Source organism: Dromaius novaehollandiae, chromosome 4 (genome assembly GCF_036370855.1).
Source record: "Dromaius novaehollandiae isolate bDroNov1 chromosome 4, bDroNov1.hap1, whole genome shotgun sequence".
NCBI lineage: Eukaryota > Metazoa > Chordata > Aves > Casuariiformes > Dromaiidae > Dromaius > Dromaius novaehollandiae.
This window is the reverse complement of record NC_088101.1, coordinates 33,621,942-33,640,098: the sequence shown is the minus strand read 5'-3', so window position 1 is coordinate 33,640,098 and position 18,157 is coordinate 33,621,942. Positions and strand designations below refer to the sequence as shown.

General features: G+C 34.9%; 1 long non-coding RNA gene across 1 annotated transcript; it reads left to right on the top strand.

Moving 5' to 3' along the window:
- The first annotated feature begins 1,319 nt into the window (after positions 1-1,319).
- On the top strand, positions 1,320-17,903 carry LOC135328385 (uncharacterized). The gene is made up of 3 exons (XR_010389216.1): positions 1,320-1,420; positions 10,292-10,385; positions 17,723-17,903. It is a non-coding gene; the product is annotated as an uncharacterized LOC135328385 (long non-coding RNA).
- The last annotated feature ends 254 nt before the right edge of the window (positions 17,904-18,157 follow it).

Here is an 18,157-nt window from a genome sequence, read left to right as displayed (position 1 = left end):
CTTGAACAAAAAGCTTGCCTCTGAAAACTATCAAATCTTGTTAAAAATTTAGTTCCGAATTCTCCTAATCAGAAAGTATGTTCTGTCCTATGTGTTTTGTTGCTTAATATAAAGAAGAATGAATGTTTCTGTTGTCTGAAGCAGACATTGGCTTAGTGATATTTTCATACACTTTGTACTTTCATATATCATTTGTACTTTCAAACATATTTTGTGTACCCTTGGCAGCTAAAAGTTCAAGGTCACTCTGAAATTCTGCTCTCCATTTCTGCATGGCACAATTTATATAATGAATAGTCCGCTTCTACTAATTACATAAATTTATTTTCAACATTTCTGTCATGTAAAACCTAATTCTAAATTTCAGGGGGGGTAGGTGGTTAAGAGAAAAAAGAGACAGGGTATTGCAAATGTATTTTGATGCTGTATATCTCTAGGAGGGAGGTAGGTAGTATGTGTGCCTAGATTTTAAATCCATGAGTGCCCTACTTAATAAGGTAATTTGGACATGGACCATCTCTTACTAATGGTTTGTACTAGCCTAGCACAATATGTCCTGGTCTTGGCTTGGCTATGAAGGTGCTACTGTGATACAAATAACTACTAATAATGACATTTTAAAGCCACTCGTCTTGCTGAACTTAACCTATAACATCCCATTTCTTTAGACATAAGGCCAAGCTCTTCTGCACTAAATCAATTCTTCCCCTCATTGGAAGCTTCTTAAAATTCTACATGCAGATTGCCAGTTAAGTCATTGCAAGGACGTATCCAAGAGTTTTAGGCATTTGAAGGAACACAGAGGAATAAGGGAAGCTTGGTACTTGCCTTGATATAATTTTATTTACTGATCTGCTGTTTAGTACACTTAATTCATGTCAGATAAATCACCTGAATTCCCTTCAAAGATCCAGTGAGGAAAATGTCATAACATTAAGCATAGGTATCCATTTTATTCCTAAAGGTCTTATTGTCCCTGGGTACATGCATGTAGAAAGTTCTTAGAGACAGACGCATACTCTTTATTTTTAACCCTTGTTGTGTGATTTTTTTTTACAATATTCTGAACTCCTTCTTTATAGTTGGAATCAAGTTGTACAGCTGAAGATGAGCTGCTTTGGTTAAAATAAAAATTGCTGAGATTAACTGTTGAAGAAGAGAGATCTGCATCTATGCAGGTAAAAACGTATACTGTTATTTTCTCTCTATTGTCAAGACCAAAGTCACCAGGTGGTGCTATTACATAGTACTGCAAAATCTTCCTTAGTAATTTGATTTTTTTTTCCCTCCTTCCAGGAAACGTTCTATAGTCCCTTTGTTTTACGGTTGTCCTTAGAGAAGCTGTAGCAGCTCATTGACTGGTGGCTTTCTGTGAAGATCTTGGGAGTAGAATAACTTTGTGGGAGCTGGGAGTTGGTGGGTAAGATTGTCTTCCTCAAAAACAGTGTGGTTTGCATGCTGTTTGTGGCTGTCTTTGTTCCTAGCCTGGAATAATACATAGGTGGGTAAGACACTGAACTTGCTTTGTTTGGCCTCTTGACCTGCAAGGAAAAGAAAATAAACTTGGCAGTGGATCAACAATTGTGTTAGGAAGAGAAAACAGACATCAGAACAACAGCCACATTGTTGTTTGCATAGAGAATAATATCACATCTTTGTATCATTTTTTTCATCCCTTTAAGAAAATGACTTCATGATTAATTTTCTGCTTTCATTGGATTACATTAGGGAGAATAACCATTAGAGTAACTATTCATTTAGGTTGACATTATGAATTAGACTGTTATCACTAAGACCAGTTGAAATTTTTACAAATACAACTTGGAAAAAAAAGGAAAAAGGTAAATAGTCATTATCTGGCAGTGCATGCTGTAGCATAATATAGTGATAAAGAAAAATACCTTAATGGGAAGGTAGCCATCTGGACTTTGAGAATCATGATTCAAGTTACCTCAGAAGATTCAGTGACTTTAACATAAAAAGTCTTGTTAGTGACTGAGATGAGGATCTTCTATCACTCTATACATGGAATGTGGCTGGTGCTGCTTATCTCACCTCATTAGCATTTGAAGTAAAAGTAAAGAGAATCTTACTCCAAATAACAAGCTTTCCTTGTAACTGTTGATATTTATTTAGTTAGTTTTATGTAGTTCACACAAGCACTGTACTGTTCATCCTCCAAAACAGCCTTTATTGTTGAAGATATTTTTGGTGATGTTTGTCTTCTTCTGATGATGCTGAACTGCATATTATGTTTTTGCAAGGCTGAATGCAGTCACTCTTAAAAGTACCTGAAATTAATGGTGGTGTTGCATGATGATCAGCATGAAAAATTTTACTCTTTACAAAATTTCAAGTGATGTTTTGTAATGGTTTATACCTTTATGCTCTGTGACTGTGGTAGAAATGAGAAAAATAGCTTACTAATACCAAAGTCTTTTCTTGAAGGATATCTAAACTAGACTTGAAATATCATTCAGCTAAATAGATGCTTATTTATGCTTTAAATATTACTTAAAATGTCCTAAGATTTTTCTAGATATGTAATATTTGTCTATGTCAAACCAATAATAGCAGCTGACATTTTGCATCTTCCAGGATGGTGCTTCTGTTTTTCTTTTACTACATAGGTGCAATAAAGTTGGGATTATGTTCGATGGGCTAGGATACCAGCTGAATGCAAAAACTGTTCTTGGGGGGAAAATATAATTTGTTATCTTGCCTGACCATTTCTCATATGTGTAATAATAGCTGAAAATTTGAGGGTCTTACATTGTCTTTGTGTGTTGTGTTGAAAAAAAAAATCCATGAATCCATGTGTTACACTAGATCATTCCCACTAAATGTACTTTTGGTAGTTCACCTCATTTTCATTAACCTATTGATATCTTAGTCATCACCATTAGAGTGATGTCCTACAATCAAACCAATAGAAAAGCATGGACACCTGTCCATTAATTTAGAGAAATAAGTCATATAAGAAAGATTTAAATGAGATCAAATGTTCACCTTCTTGCTTTTCACCAGTTTCCTCTACCTGAACCTTTCTTTTTATTAATTGTACTGCTGTTTTGCCTTCCATTCTGCTCTGTTGGTTATCTAACTTACTGATACTGAAAACAGGAACTTGAGAACAGGCTTAAAGTTGCAGTGCTAAAAACATCTCAGAAGATATAAAAAGAAGTAGTTTTAAGTAGCATTTTGATCTAATACTGATTTACAGTACTATTGCTCTGTTAGGTTTTCCCTTTTCCATCCCTACCTTTACACCACAAGAACTGAATTAGTTCCTTTGGATCCAAGAGAATGTTTCCTTTTTGATGATTAAGTTGTTGCTATTTTTTTGTTTAAAATTAACACATCATTAGTTTTCAAAATGTCAAGCTTTATTTTGAACCATATTCCTTAGTTTTTTGCCACGCGCTTTGTTCTGAATCTTGAAAATAATGTGTGACTCAGAAATCAAATCCTACAAGGATTTTAATAAGGAGGAGCTTGACAAAGTGAAGGCATATCACAGAACAAAGAAAGGAATGCTTGCTGAATTGGACAACTGTTAGATTTACACTTGCTCTTTAGCTGACTGAACACAGAAAATATATTTAAGATTATAAACACTTTCACAGATTTGTTTATTTTATGTCTCTAGATAAACATGCACTTCAAGATGTCACAAATATATTTTTTCATCCTGAGAACATCAGGGAGATTTGTCCTGTTGGGAGGCATTCCAAATCTCTGAGTTTAAAAGAAAAAAAGTTAGATGTAATAGCATTTTTATATATAATAATGGGCGGGTCACTTGCAACATCTATCAGTACTCTTAGAACAAAAGAGGTCTTAAAATAAAAGAGCTTGAAGTGACTTTGGGCTAAAGGGATTAGGAACTGAGACACCTAGAAGAAAGAGGGAAAATTTCACACTCCATGTTGTAACAACTCTAACAGGACAGACGCGCTGCTATTGTATTTTATTTCTATTATGTTTACCATTCTTCTGAAGGCCTCTTTCTCTTCCAAATGCCAGGGTGTATATGCCAGAGAAGGCTAGAGGCTGTTGTGCTTATTTTAACCTCAAATCAAATGGAACTAACTTTTCTTCAGAAGGCTCAATTTCTGAGATGGAATATAATGAGAAGTCAGGCCCCAAATGGTCAAGGCAGTGAGTTCTCTTACTGAAGGTTAAAACTTGACATAGGTAATTTTCTCATCTAGCAGTTGTGAGGAAGAGCAAATGGATGGACTTTTGCTAATGAAGAGTTTCATGAGATGTATAGGTATCTCCACTATTAATCCACATCCACAGAACTCTATGTATTTTATTATTACCATCCTATGTCCCCCTCAGGGTCTGTTTATCTGGAATCTGTTGAGGCACCAGATGAACCTGAGCATGTTAGTGCTCCGTATGGTGTAGCCTGAGATTTTTTTCTTTTTAAGTTCATAGCCAAACAGGATTAAAAAAAAAAAAAAAAATCAGTCACATCTCCTGGCTCTAGCATCTGTATTTCTGCTTTTCTCACATACCGATACTTACTGGTCCTGTTACTTCTAGAGGGGCAATTAAATTTTGGAAAGGCTAAGAATGTATGCTACTAAATTTTCCATTTCTTGCTCAGCCACACAATACAATTAGCTTACAGTTAAATAAAAAAAGTATTCATTTGGCCACTTATACAGGGAATATTATTAATACTGTTTGAGAGATTTCAGGGGGTACATAACATATTACAGATGCAGAAAGTGCAATGTCTTGCTGCCCAGAGTTCAAAGGTCCTGTTTTTTCATTCCTGATATGCAAAATTTCCTGCTGAAATGGGGGAAGGTTTTAAGTACAGAATAGGAGATTGGTAGCAAGGTTAAGAGAAGATCCAACCAGAAGCTATGAAAGCTCTAGGAACTCTCTCACTGAGAGAGCACTTCCCCTTCCACCAGAAACAGCTCTTGAGAAGGCTTGCCAATGTGAATTCTCTGGGAGCTCTCTTCTTCTAAGAACAACAGGAACTAGAGCGTGAGAGTGGTGGGAAGAAAAATATGTTCAGTCCTTGCAGGAAATAATACAAATCTCCACATGGTGAAGTTCGTTATGCAGTCTGCAGCATATAAATTCTGTACTTTATGCTAGAGAATTGCAGCTCTCTATTGAGCCACAATAATCATCATAAATCATTCTTTGTTCTTGAGATATTCCCTTTCAATCTTTTTTGACTTCTGTAGAACTAATTCTTCTCCCTCCCCCTCACCCAATTTGTTATGTAATTTTTTCCAGATTCGATTTATTGAATCTAGTCCTAAAAAAGGACAGGCAAACATAAATAACCAAATTGGATAAATACGATCTGTGCTTATTTTCCATCTTCGGGAGACCACCATTTCTCCAGTGATATTAAAGCTACTATCAGTAAACATTTTCAGGAAATCAGAAATAGGCTAATAGAGCATATGAAGTGTCTAGATGAAGAATGAAGAGAATAACTTCAGATTAATAATATTATTGATATCACCAAATATATCAAATGTATACCTTTCATGTAGAGGACATATACAGAAAGTAAAAGGCATTTCAAATCTAAGGAAGATAAATGTCCTATATGAAAAAGAGTAACCAAGAGATGTATCTAACTGGACTAGCTTAGAGCTACTTTCCTTGGACTAGCCTGTGACTCTCCTATAATTTCTATTCCTTTCTTTAATTCGGCCCTGACATCACAAACAGATCTCTTGGCTTTAGAACTTTTTGCTTATGACTGTGTCTTGTTTCCAGAATGAGTTCAGTATTTTGTCAGCCCACTTCCCTTAGATGTCTCACCTGCTGTGGTTCGCATTTACTAGGTGAGGCTCTCAGACAGCAGTTGAATCCAAGATTCTCCAAATTCACCTTTCTTGATTAGTGTTTTGGCTACACGGTCTCATAGTGCTGCAAAGAGATGAGCAAAATTTTTTTTGCGAGAGGATTGGAAAGAGAAGAATATTTTAAACTATACTTCCTTAACAGGTAAATTGGAACTACATTGCATATGCACAATTGTATTATCAACACATTTTAGCATAATCTACATAGTCTATCAAATGTGATGAGTTTAATGTAATTTAAATCTGAAAAAGTCGTAACAGTCTTAATTCATGATATACTCTGAATTGTATCTCTTCAGCTGATGTCTTGGCTTTAATTTTATATTCCTTTAACCTCCTCTTTGGGTTTAAAATCAACACTCTACTGATTTTAAACTACAGCAAACACATGCACTATTTTTGGATTAAATACGTCTGCAAGCAGCAACAGGACATTTTATAAAATGATAAAATATTTTTATCTCAGAGTTATAAAATAGGTAGATGCTCTTCTACTGGCAATAAGGGATATCAGCTCCATGTACATTCAGTTATCTTCCAGGTTGTTTATGAAGGCTGGTCTGAGAGCACCAGGATTTGTGAATATTGTTTATGGAGTTAGCCCGTGTTGAGGTACTTAAACCTTTTAATTAAATACTAGAAAAAAACTTATTTAATATCTAGTTTATATTAATATTTCAGGAGAAAAATGCTATACTACTTGCATATTGAATCACACAGTTCTATTCGTTATGAATTTGTCATGTTAGAAAAATAAGCACTTAAAAAACAGAACAAAAATAAAAATTCCAAGCTTTATTTGCCTAAATAGTAATAGCTAGATAAAATTTAAGCAAATTAATAATGACCTATGATTATCAGAAGATAAAATGCAAAGACCTTCATAAACTTAGTATACATAACACTAAGATAGAAACTTACATAATAACATTGTTGAGATAGAGGTAAAAACAACTACAGAATAAATATTAAGCTGAAAGAAAGCTTATGACAAAAAACACGGACTCTTTAGAGTAGTTATGATAACAAAACAGATGACAAATGACAACGTGCATGTTAATGAGCTCCAATCATCCTATGTCCTTTAATCTACTTTGGCTTGAAGGACATCACATCAGGAAGGTCCCTTAGTACAAATGACAATCACCTGACAAGTAGCCCTTTCCCTGGAGGGAATTCATATCTAAAACAGCAGAAGTGTTTGTGGAAAACAAAAGAATTTACCAAATGAATCAAAATTAAGCAACGAGCAAAACTTCAAAAGGACAAAATTACTGTCGGTGCAAACAGGAAAAAGCAAAAGCTGGCAAGTTAGCTGGGGATGATAAAAATATCTTGAAATTCATGAAACAACAACAGCATGGGTTTTTTTGGAATTCAGTACATGCTTTTACTTTTTAAAGCCTGAAGATCAAATTAGCTGGTTTATGTTGGTCCTCTGACACAGAACAAGATGAAAATGTATATTTTCTTTTATTTTTTCCTTTTGTTTTATATGGTATTCTGTTTTTAAAAGGTCAAAAGAGGTATTTTTAAAGACATAAAAGGATCCAATCTTGTAAATACTTATGTTCATTTTGTTTTCCATGTATGTGCAGTCTCATGGACTGCAAAGGTAAACTTGTGTTTAAAATTAAACATACATGTAGATTATTGCAGTATCGGGGATTTAATCATTTCTGTTCAGATTTGCTCAGAATATAGATTTCAAAGTAAAAGTAAACTTATTTCTAACATTACGTATCAGCCACATGTTAACACATTCAGTGAATATAAAACTACTCGGAACATCTAAGAGTGAATTACTCTTGTATAGCACGACCTAGCAGTCCACTAACTCTTAAGTGCAGCTTTAATTGTTCCTTTCCACTGATGCAGGAGGTGCCATTAATCTTTTAATCAGCTGTCTCAGGTAAGTAGCCAGATCCCACACTCTTGAACCTAAGAGTAGTCACATGGGCTGATTCAGCAGGCTTAGCCAGCTAATTAGGAACTCAGGAACAAGTCTAAAATATCTGTAGAAAGATAGTTTCGAGATGTTGCACAGGATCCTACACTTCTGTAGCTTTAACTAGAGATGTAAATGTAACTTTAAGTTAAATAACTGCACTATACTTTGTTTGAAATGGTTTACTGGAAGAAATATCCAGTCGTTACTTTGTCTTGTTTTCATACATATTTGAAATGTGAAGATCTTCAGACAAATAAGACGATATATTTATTTCTTCTTTTCAAGTAGGGGTGGTCTGTGTACAGAAGCACACAAGCTGTTTTCATGTTCTCTGAAGTAAATCATAATATGATGGGTGAAACAACAAGTGTTCAGTGCATAATTGCCACAGTGAAAATAATTTATTATCTCAGCACAAGTCCCATCAGACAGCACAGAATATTTACTATATTTATTATGAGTCAAGGTATCAGAAGAAAAATCTTATGAAATATATAGTTATCTTTGCTACATTCAGGTATGCCTAGGTAAATTCTATCTTCCGAGCATTTTGTTTATTTATTATATATGTTGATAGATATGTAGATCATCTTTTGCAGAATAACTTGGAAGGCTTGAGAGGGAGTTTCAATTGAGTTCTGTAATGTTGAAGAGGGATTAAGCTGTAACTTCTTCAGACCTGCTTTGAATCTAACTTTTATGCATTATTCCATAGGGAAACATAAGATTCTTGATCGGTATCTTTTGACCCCACAGTGGCACATTTGAAGAATTAAATATCTAATAATACGTTTATAGATAGTTTCTGTAAATACAGTAGTGCTTCAATAGGATAGTAGGAAAGGGAGAAGAAAGGACTAATTCTGCCTTGTAGGGCTTAAGCACTCATCAGGACTGAAAATAGTTGCCTATCTCAGTTTGAGAGACTGTGCTAAATTAGATGCTTATGTCAGCTCAGTTCTTAGTAAAATAAAGGAATATAAACACAACGAAACCACAACCGTTGCTTAGGAAAGGAGTAGGTCTTTATTCACTTAACAGTGGAAAAGCTAGTGTCCAGTGCTTGCTTCAGGGAATAATGGGGTAGATGAATCTGGAGTGTGCAGTACCTCAGAGTGACCGGCCTGAGACTCATTCCCCTGAATTACTCGAACCTAATGAATGAGACCTTCTTTTACAGTTTAGAAATTTAGATCAAAATTCTTTTCCCAAAATAAACAGTGAGAAGAAGATTGGGAACCAGGGACAGGTTGCAAGAAGATTTCCCCCTAAGATGCTTATAATTTTGATCTAGCCTCAAGTTTCAGCTTACTAACTCAATGTACTGCTAACTGAGGCTAATCTTTTTTGGTTGCAAGGACTGGCATCTGGTTTCCTTAAACAGAGGCAGAATGTACTTGTGTCTGTCTGCCAAACTCCATATATCCATATTAGACTTTTTGAAATTGGTATCCTATGTAATTTTTGGCAAGTGTAGCTTTTCTGCATCATTAGGGAACTTGTTGAGTCAGTACTGCAGAACCGCGTTCAGCATCAGTGGTCATGCATTAATCCTTTGCAAAGACCAGGACCAGGAGTTGACAGCACACAAGTATCTTGTTTAAATCTTTATTTTGAATTGTGAAGCAAGATTGACCTAGGAGGGAACTCTGTGCTTGCACCCTGAATGTGTGTGAACTTCACACCATATGTTTGATCTTGGCAGCCTGTGTAAAGGTAGCATATATGCGCTGGAAGGACTGACTTCCATTTTATAGTTACTAAGGGATAATAAGCAATAACATTCTCTGCTAAGTTCATGGGGCTTCAAAGGGCTCAATAACTACAGTATTATGCTAATAATGTTAACCCTACAGTGACAGGTTAGTCATTCATAATGAGTTAAGATTTTGTGTGCTGTGTGTTTCCTTTTGTAAAATATTTAGGCATGCTTTGCTATTAAATATGAAAATATACAAAAAAGTTAAAAAAAAAAGTCAAAAAGATGCAACTTTAAGGTCTTTTGGTGATAGATACACTCTTTCTGTAAGATGATAGAGCCCTTACTTATTGTTTATTAATTCTCATTTATATTGTCTGGGTTCTCAGGATAACTTATGTGTTATATTGCAATTATTCTATTAGGAATTCCTTTGATGGAAAAATTTAAAATTAAAGTATTTATTCAGGTATGAAACAGAATCAGCAAACTCCAAAGTACTTGATGATAAAAATTGGTTTTAATTTAATTAGAGCTGTATAAGCTGAACCGTCTATATTTATATGCGCATACCCCAAAGCATAGTTTGGTATAGCTGTAGGTGATTATTGTCTTTTAACTGGCTTCAGACACTTTTTTAAAGTCCCATAAAGATGTAAAAACTGAGAAGCTGTATTGAGCATGAAGAGAATAGAGAGATAAAGAGAGAATATACATATATAATGTATTTTTTTGTTTAGTTTATTTTTATATATGCATACTTATTAAATCTATTTATGCTGTTTCCAGGCTGTCATTAAAATATTGCCATGCTGTACTTCTGTGAATTCTTATACAATGCACAGCTGAAGAAGTGACAATGACCTACCTCACAGGATATAAGGTACCATTAATGACATATATACTTTGAAATTTCAGAAAAAAATCACTATCTCTGTAAAACCAGAGCAATATTTTAATTCAAGATTTGTTGTGCATTTTCTTTTTATTATACTTTATTTCTTTAATGAAAATCCCAGAAGAAATATTGCAAGATTATAATACCAAACAATCAAAAATCAGGACTCTCCAGAAGTTAAAGTCATTTGGCTAAAGTCAGTACATTTTCCCATGTCTATACCAATTATCTGTTTCTCTTCCCTTGACTAAATTAATGTTTGGAAAATGTATATCCAATGTGACATCATATTTATGCTTATGATGGCTTTATTGCACCAATATTTTAAAATTTTCCGATGTTTTCTAGACCTCTGAATTTGCCAGCTCACAACTTATTATAATGAATTAATAATAGTAGTATACTAGGTTTTTATTTTATGTCATGCACTTTGTCTTTAAGCTTTGGGCATAACATTGTTAGATTGTTAGAAATATAAGCTAGTCGTAAGGACTCAAAATCTTACCATTTTGGACCTTTCTATTCAGAGCATATTATTCAGATCATGCTAATGACAGGATGGCCATTGAACAAAACTGTTCACTGACAGCGTGGAGGTCCTGAGCTTTACACTCGCCCTCTCCTCTTGTCCCCTCACTTCCTTCAGAAATGTTGTGGAGTTCTCCTGTCATCCTTCCTGCCTGACATCTCAGTTTCATCTTTGACTGGTCTTGTGCTTTGATCTGCATGTCTCAATCCTGCTGATTTATCTCACCCAAGCATTTCAAGATCTGCTATTTCTTCTCTACTCACACTGCAAACTTGGAGCCAAACCCCAACTATCTTCCCTTTTCAGAGTTGTAATTTCCTTTCCTGCCTTGATGGCTGTGTGTGTGTGCTCTCGTGTGCGTGCGCTCTCTCTCTCTCATATATTCCAAAGGATGCTGCTAGAATTAGCTTTTCTGGATCGTTGCTCTGTTTCATCTTTTTCCCCTATTCCCTCTCTTTCACTTGCTTGCATACAAATTATTTGTCAGATACTCATAGCCCTGCAAGCTTGTCTCGATCTCTCTTCTGATCTGCTTTAACTTACCCTTTACAAGGCAGGCACATCTTCATCAGTGAAGCTTCATCAGTATGACCAGTTCTTTATTTCTCTGATAAGCATGTGTGAAGTTTCTCTCAGGCTACACTAAAGCATGGGTATCCATCTGTTATGTCATCAGTTTATCTTTTTCTGTGCCCAAATGTGATGCTATTTCTGTAAAGTTTTTAGTGCATTGCAAGCTAATAATGGCTGGGGAAGAGGTAGGGTTGGCTTTCCATTCTAATAGTTTTCTTTCCTTCCTTTGTATTACAAATGACCTTCAAATCCTATTCATCTATCATATCATTGAAGCAGGGCCATTTTACATATCTTGTATGGTGCCCAATAGAACACATCTCAAGACATTTCACCTCCATACTCATCACAGCTTTTTCTGAGGAGCTGAGTTTGAGCGCTTTGTAGAAGTCTGTATTTAGGATGCAGTTTTCATTTACCTCTAGCAATCTCATAACACTGTTCCTAAAGGTGGGATGCTAACTGTGATTTCCTAATATTTCTCCATTTTTTACATATCCAAGTGAAATAGAATTATTGTCTAGAGCCAGCCAAACCAAATTGCAAAGAAAATACTTCAGAAACATTTCAATTTTAGAATATTTTTTGTGAGTTGAAAGACTCAGATACTTTGTTTCAAAGTTGCAGAAATACTTTTTCAGTGGTGTTCTTCATTTTTTTTTTTTAATCGACATTACGTTAGTATGTGTATGATACTTAACTGTTCAAATTTGTGTATTTAACACATATATTTGTGTGGTAGTATACATTTATATATTATAGAATGCCAAGTGAAATGTTTTTGATGTTATCACAGTGCTGAATTACACTTTTCCCCCCCTCAAATAATGCTAACTTTTGAAGGATAATGGATTTTTATTCTGGCATCTCTTTCTTAATAGTGTAATTTTCTGGATAACAGAAATTTTTAGCGCTATTCTAGTTCTTCTGCTTTGTGTTTTCCTTTCTTCATTGTGCTGGCTGTTATGCCTGACAATAAGTCAATCAGGGTAGATTTCTGTTACTGAAGGAAATAATATTTTATTCCACAGGGATTTTTTTGCCCTTGTTCTCTCTACACAAATGTTGGTACATAAGCCACATTCACATCTTAAAATTTCAAGAACACATAGTTCTGAGAAGTTCCTGTATAACAATATTTGAAGATGTAAACACAAATAAGGGCAGAAATTGGTTAAAAGTTACAAATAAGAAGTGTGTGGGGGGGTTGCTTTCTCTTTCTAATAGAATACAGCTCAAATTAGAAGGTATTGATTAAACAGCACTTGGCAAATTGCTATTAAAGGCAAAGCATTTTTTATGTTGCTTTAAATATTCTGCAGATTTAAATGAAAAAATCCTATAAGAATTTGGAGTCCATAATAAAATGTGGCTGAATGTAGCATAAAAAGTTTTTATCCATGTGCAGGGACCTGTTTGTTCTAACAAAATTTGTCAACAATTCCCAAAACAAGAGTATAGGCAGGTAGGTAGGTAGATGGTGTAAGTCTGCCCCCAGGTCAGTGTGCATCCCTTTCTCATGTGCAGTATTGGATGTGTGATTTATTCATAGAAATCAGCTTTGTAATGCACTTGCATAGCATTTCCCTTTAGTGCATCAGGCTTCCCTTTGTCAATAGTTTTTTGTATTATTATCTCTGACAGAACAATAACAGGTGATTGGCAAGAAAAAAAAAGCTAGCGTGCTATTTCTTGTAGGGAGGAAATGGGTCCTATTGAATGTAAGTGTTTTTATTTGATGTACTATTCCCTAGATGCACAATAAATATTTTAAAAGTTTTCACTGCATTCCTACTCCTTGGGTAGTTGTGTCTTACAGAAAAGTCCCCCCCCCGCCCCCAATCACTTCAGTCACTATTGAATTATTTGGTCTCTGTTTAAAGCCTGCTGCCTTAACTGCAGTATATTTTCCCCATTCTTTGTAAGCAAGAACTACTCTGGTAGATTTTTCTTCTTTCAGTTTATTTTATTGTGAAAAGGACAGTCAGTGGTCAAATATATGTGTAGTTTCGTTAGCCTTCAGCTTACTTTGAGGTGTTTCTTAAGTATATGATGCTGCAGAAATAAAATAAAGGGATGAATGTCTGATTTTATAAGATAGACTTTTGTATGACTTTCTCCAAATGCCAAGTGAATAGCTAAATGGAGAGGCAGATTTATGTAAATCTGAGGGGCAATTAGGAAAAAAAAAAAAAGAGAGACCTGAGATTTTTACTATTATTAATTGCTTTCATGAGTAAGGCATTAGAAATGCAAATCCCAGCTGTATTAAGCTACCCGGGCAGGAGGGGAAGATTCTTGTATGCTGAACTAAACAAAAAAGTTATGGCTCTGACCTTTTACATTAAAGACTTTCCTTAGTTTCTTTAGGATAATCCATAGTCTTCCATTTTTCAGCATCATTTTATTTTCTGTGTGAGAGAAAGAAGAGTTGTGTCACGAAGACACCTTTTTCTTCTCTTATAAGATAAATACAAGTAGCAAATTCTGACAACATATTGTACTTTCATGTGCTTACATTTAACATCATTATTGTTAGCTGGTAGAGTATTAGCAACAATAAAAGCCATACTATTAGCATTTTTAAGATGCAAATATAAAAACTGTCTCCCTGGAAATCCAAATATTTTAGAGATTCAAAAATGTTGCAGTTATTCAGTGACTGGTTCTCAGAGAGATTACATTGTGCTGTGGTTAAATTCTACCCTTACTTTCTTCTGCTTTTTTATTGTTTTCAAAGCTTGAAAAAATTACTAATGAATTTATATGAAATACTTTAATATTTGGAGTTCCCCACTTTGGGGAAGAGATGTCTTCATCCTTAAAGCCAAAAGTCTTTTGAATAGGACAGAAAGAAGTTTCAGTATTTCCTGTGGAAACAGAAAAGGGAACTTTCTTGCTGCTGGAGTACTTCTGCACAAGTTTGCAGAAGTACACACATTGCAGCCCAGGTTGTAGCTGAAAGTGCTGTAAACTTTTGGGGTCATCAAGCAAACTGACAGCTAGGAAGTGTTGGGGTCACAGTTTCTGTTATGAAATGGAAAATGGACATGGAAATCTAAAGGACAAACATATATATTTAAAGTCAAGTCCTGGGGGTTGGGGGATCCAGGTTTGTTCCCTCAGGCTGTTATAGGCTTCCGGTAAGGATGTGGCCTTTGTATAACTTGGTTCTCCATCTGTAAAATGGTGAAAATAGAGAAGCCCAGTCCCCACAGTTAATTTCCAGTGGGTAATGATTGCAAGGCAGCCAGAAGGTATGGTTGGGAGAGCCATAAAAGCTCCTGTGATATACTTCACAGCTGTTTTCCCCAGAATGCTGACACTGGGAATTTAGAGAAGCTAGGAAAATTTCTAAATGTTTAGTTTTAACAAATGAAATTATATGGATAAATGAAAAAGACAAAAAGCACCCCCAAAATGAAGCAGTCAGCCAATGTGCCTTCCTTTATTAGTGTTACTCTCACAGACAGCTACTTTTAAATCTCACTTCAAAATATATGTATGGAAAATATATAATATAATGCTCTATCTTATAGAAAGAAGAAAGGGAGTTTATTTTTCATTTTTTTGCTTTCAGATTACCATTGACAACAACAAATGCAACAAATGAGTCAATGAGGGAGTCTTTGCTATTTGCAGTAAACTTTTTTAAAATAAAATCTGAGTTAGGAGATTTTCAGTTTTTATACTTGAATAATTTGTAATTCTTAATTTATTCAGTGAATCTCCCAATAACATCTACTGACTTTAAATTAAAAATGAACTCGACTATCTCTTTTAGTTCTGAAGTTTATATTCTATTTGGAGATTATATGCAGACTCTATTCAGCCAAGTTCCAACAGGAGAAAGCATTTTTTTTTTAATCCTGCAGAAGAAGGATAGTTGATCTGGAGGCCTCTACTGAGAAGCTCCATAGTCAAGGAATAGATAAGCTTGCTGCCATTATGATCCGACTACTCCTCATAGGTAAAAGATTATCCTGAGCTATCAGCACAGCAGTGCCTATCTGCAGAATAGGGCTCCTTCCCATCAAAATAATTTGATTTACTTCATTCATCAGCTTCTGAGAACATTGACCGAAATGCTGATTCTGTTAGAGCGAATGCCACAAACTCCCGGTGAGGCCAGGGGTTTCACCTGAATAACAAACACATAGACAAGTTCCAAACTGGACTGGCCTCTCCCAAGTCACATGACGTGCTGATTTTTGCATAACTTTTTTTTATTCTATGAGAACTAGAGGGCCATATTGTTTCAAAAGACTCTGCAAAAAATACGTCACAAACTGCAAAAAGTTTTGAGCTAACAAGAAGTCTCTGTTCTGGCATCTTTAATGAACTTAAGGTACTTGCCTAAGATGATATTCTGTAAGCTTAGGTTAATAGGGTGTTTTAAAACTGGTCTTTTCATATCCAGCTCACAGTGAGGATTTCTGAAGCTTATAGATTAGGTGATATGTAGGATGTTTAGGATGGAAGATAGGTTAGTTGGCTGGTGACAAGGAGAAAGGTAATTTACAAGATAGTATTATTTAGTGAAAACTTCTTTCATAGTGCAGGTGTAGTACAAGCACTCATCCAACTAAGACTACAGCCATCTAGGGATTAGAAGTGACCATAATTAGAAGAGAGCTGCTTTTTCTTTTAAACAAATGATGCTTCTCTGAAAAAGTTTCAGCATTCGTGCAAGCTGGTGTTACACGATTTACTGCTATGGACTTGAATGTGTTTACTACAGTTCTGAATCTGATTGTGTGTGCTTTTGCAAAAATATAATTCTGTGAATTTGAAAAATGGAGGGATTAAAATCATCTAATGGATAATAGTTCATTAGTTTGGTGGATTTACACAGGTACTGTTGTATTTGGTTCTATGCGGAACCAATGTGTGGGGTATCCCTGTTCTTGTTTTATTTCAAAATTTGATGGTTTTCTTAATGTTTGTCTTAAAAGACATTGTTTTGCCCTTGTGCAGTTGGCAGAATGTCATGAAGTAACTAAGAAATTTGTCCCCAAATCAAAAAACAACTCGAGGATCTAGTAATAAACTCCACTGTTGTGCATTTGGCATTCAAATCTACCGTGACAGTTCAGCAGTTCAGTTGAACCGCTAGTCCATGGACACAACGAGCTCAGAAGTTGTATGGCAGAATCCTAATGTTCCATTTGGAAAGGAAATGAACAATTTAAAAACCTGTGATTGTAAATATATGCTATTAGGAAGGCTATGAATTTTATTGCACCTGGAATTGAACAGGCTGATACATAAAACCGTGAGTTTCAAGAAACCTTTTCTCCCTGTCTGATATTTGCATAGTGCTTTTATCAAGCACATTTGTTGTCACAGGGTTTTGTGGAAGTAGTTATAAATAATGAAATGTTAGATTTAAAATATAGCTAATGGTGTGTTGTGGTACCTGATAAAAATTATCTGTTGTAACCTCAGTTAGGGTCTATTGAGCATCAATTTCTGCTGCAAATAGGATACAGACTGGTAATGCACGTCAGAGTGTATGCTTCAAGGGACATATTCTTCAGACTTCAGAGTCCTTTCAATGCTGCTAGTCAGGCATTAGATAGTAATACGTCCACTAGTATGTTGACACTAAGACCATCTGTATGTTACCTTAAAATATAACTTCAGTAACATGAGCAGCAAATGTCATATTTCTGTATTTTCTAGATTACAGATTGACTCTGTGCTTGTATGTGATCACAGATTTTGTGAGAATAGAAGAGCACAGACTTTAAAAATACTCAACAAATCCTAAGGATTTATTTAATGTTCAACAGGTTTCAAATCACAATAGCTGTAGTTATGTAACCTTCACAATATTACTTTTGTTTTAGAAATTGTTCTTTTTAGGTAATCAGCTTTCTCCACGTAAAGGTAATCAGTTTTCTCCATGTAATTCTGTAGCTTAGAATACATTTTAAGATTCTTCTTGAGCCTGAGTGGTAAATGAAGCTATTTAAGAGGAAAAAAATGGAGTCAGTCTTTTTTTTTTTATTATTTCTTAAAAAAAAAAAAGAAAGAAAGAAAGAAAGAATTTGATCATCTTTCAACATGATTACTTTTAAAATAAATTTCCTGACAGAATTGAATGCTGTTCTGCTTTTAGATTTCCTACTGTTGCTGTTACCTACATAATGCTAAAGATTGATTTGGAAAACTTTCAGCACATACCTCTTAATTTTTTTTTTTTTTTTAATTTCAGTGTCACGTCAGTGGAAGTAAAAAGTAAACATGAAAGGAGGAGTTAATGGATATCTTTTCAACTGAGGAGAGAATATGCAGATAGGTCCCACAGCTTCAGGAGATGTAAATCCCAATGTAATATCATGTCAGGATATATATTCATGGAATGTTGTTTTGAGAGTTGCCCTTTTCTTATAATCATTGCCAAAATACTGAATGAGAGAAAAGAGTGGCAGAACAGTCACAGTGAAGAAAAAAATAGAAACTTTTTGTGTGCCACTGTTTCAAAATGTTTGCTCCAACAAGGAGAAATTTCTCCTGGTGAAGACTTCAGATAGATAAAACATATATGAGGAAGAATTACCTTCTTTGAAGGGGGAAAATAGCATTTTGAAAGACTAAAGGACTTAGCAAGCACTGTTAAATGTTACGCATTGCACACAGAGGCATGTGC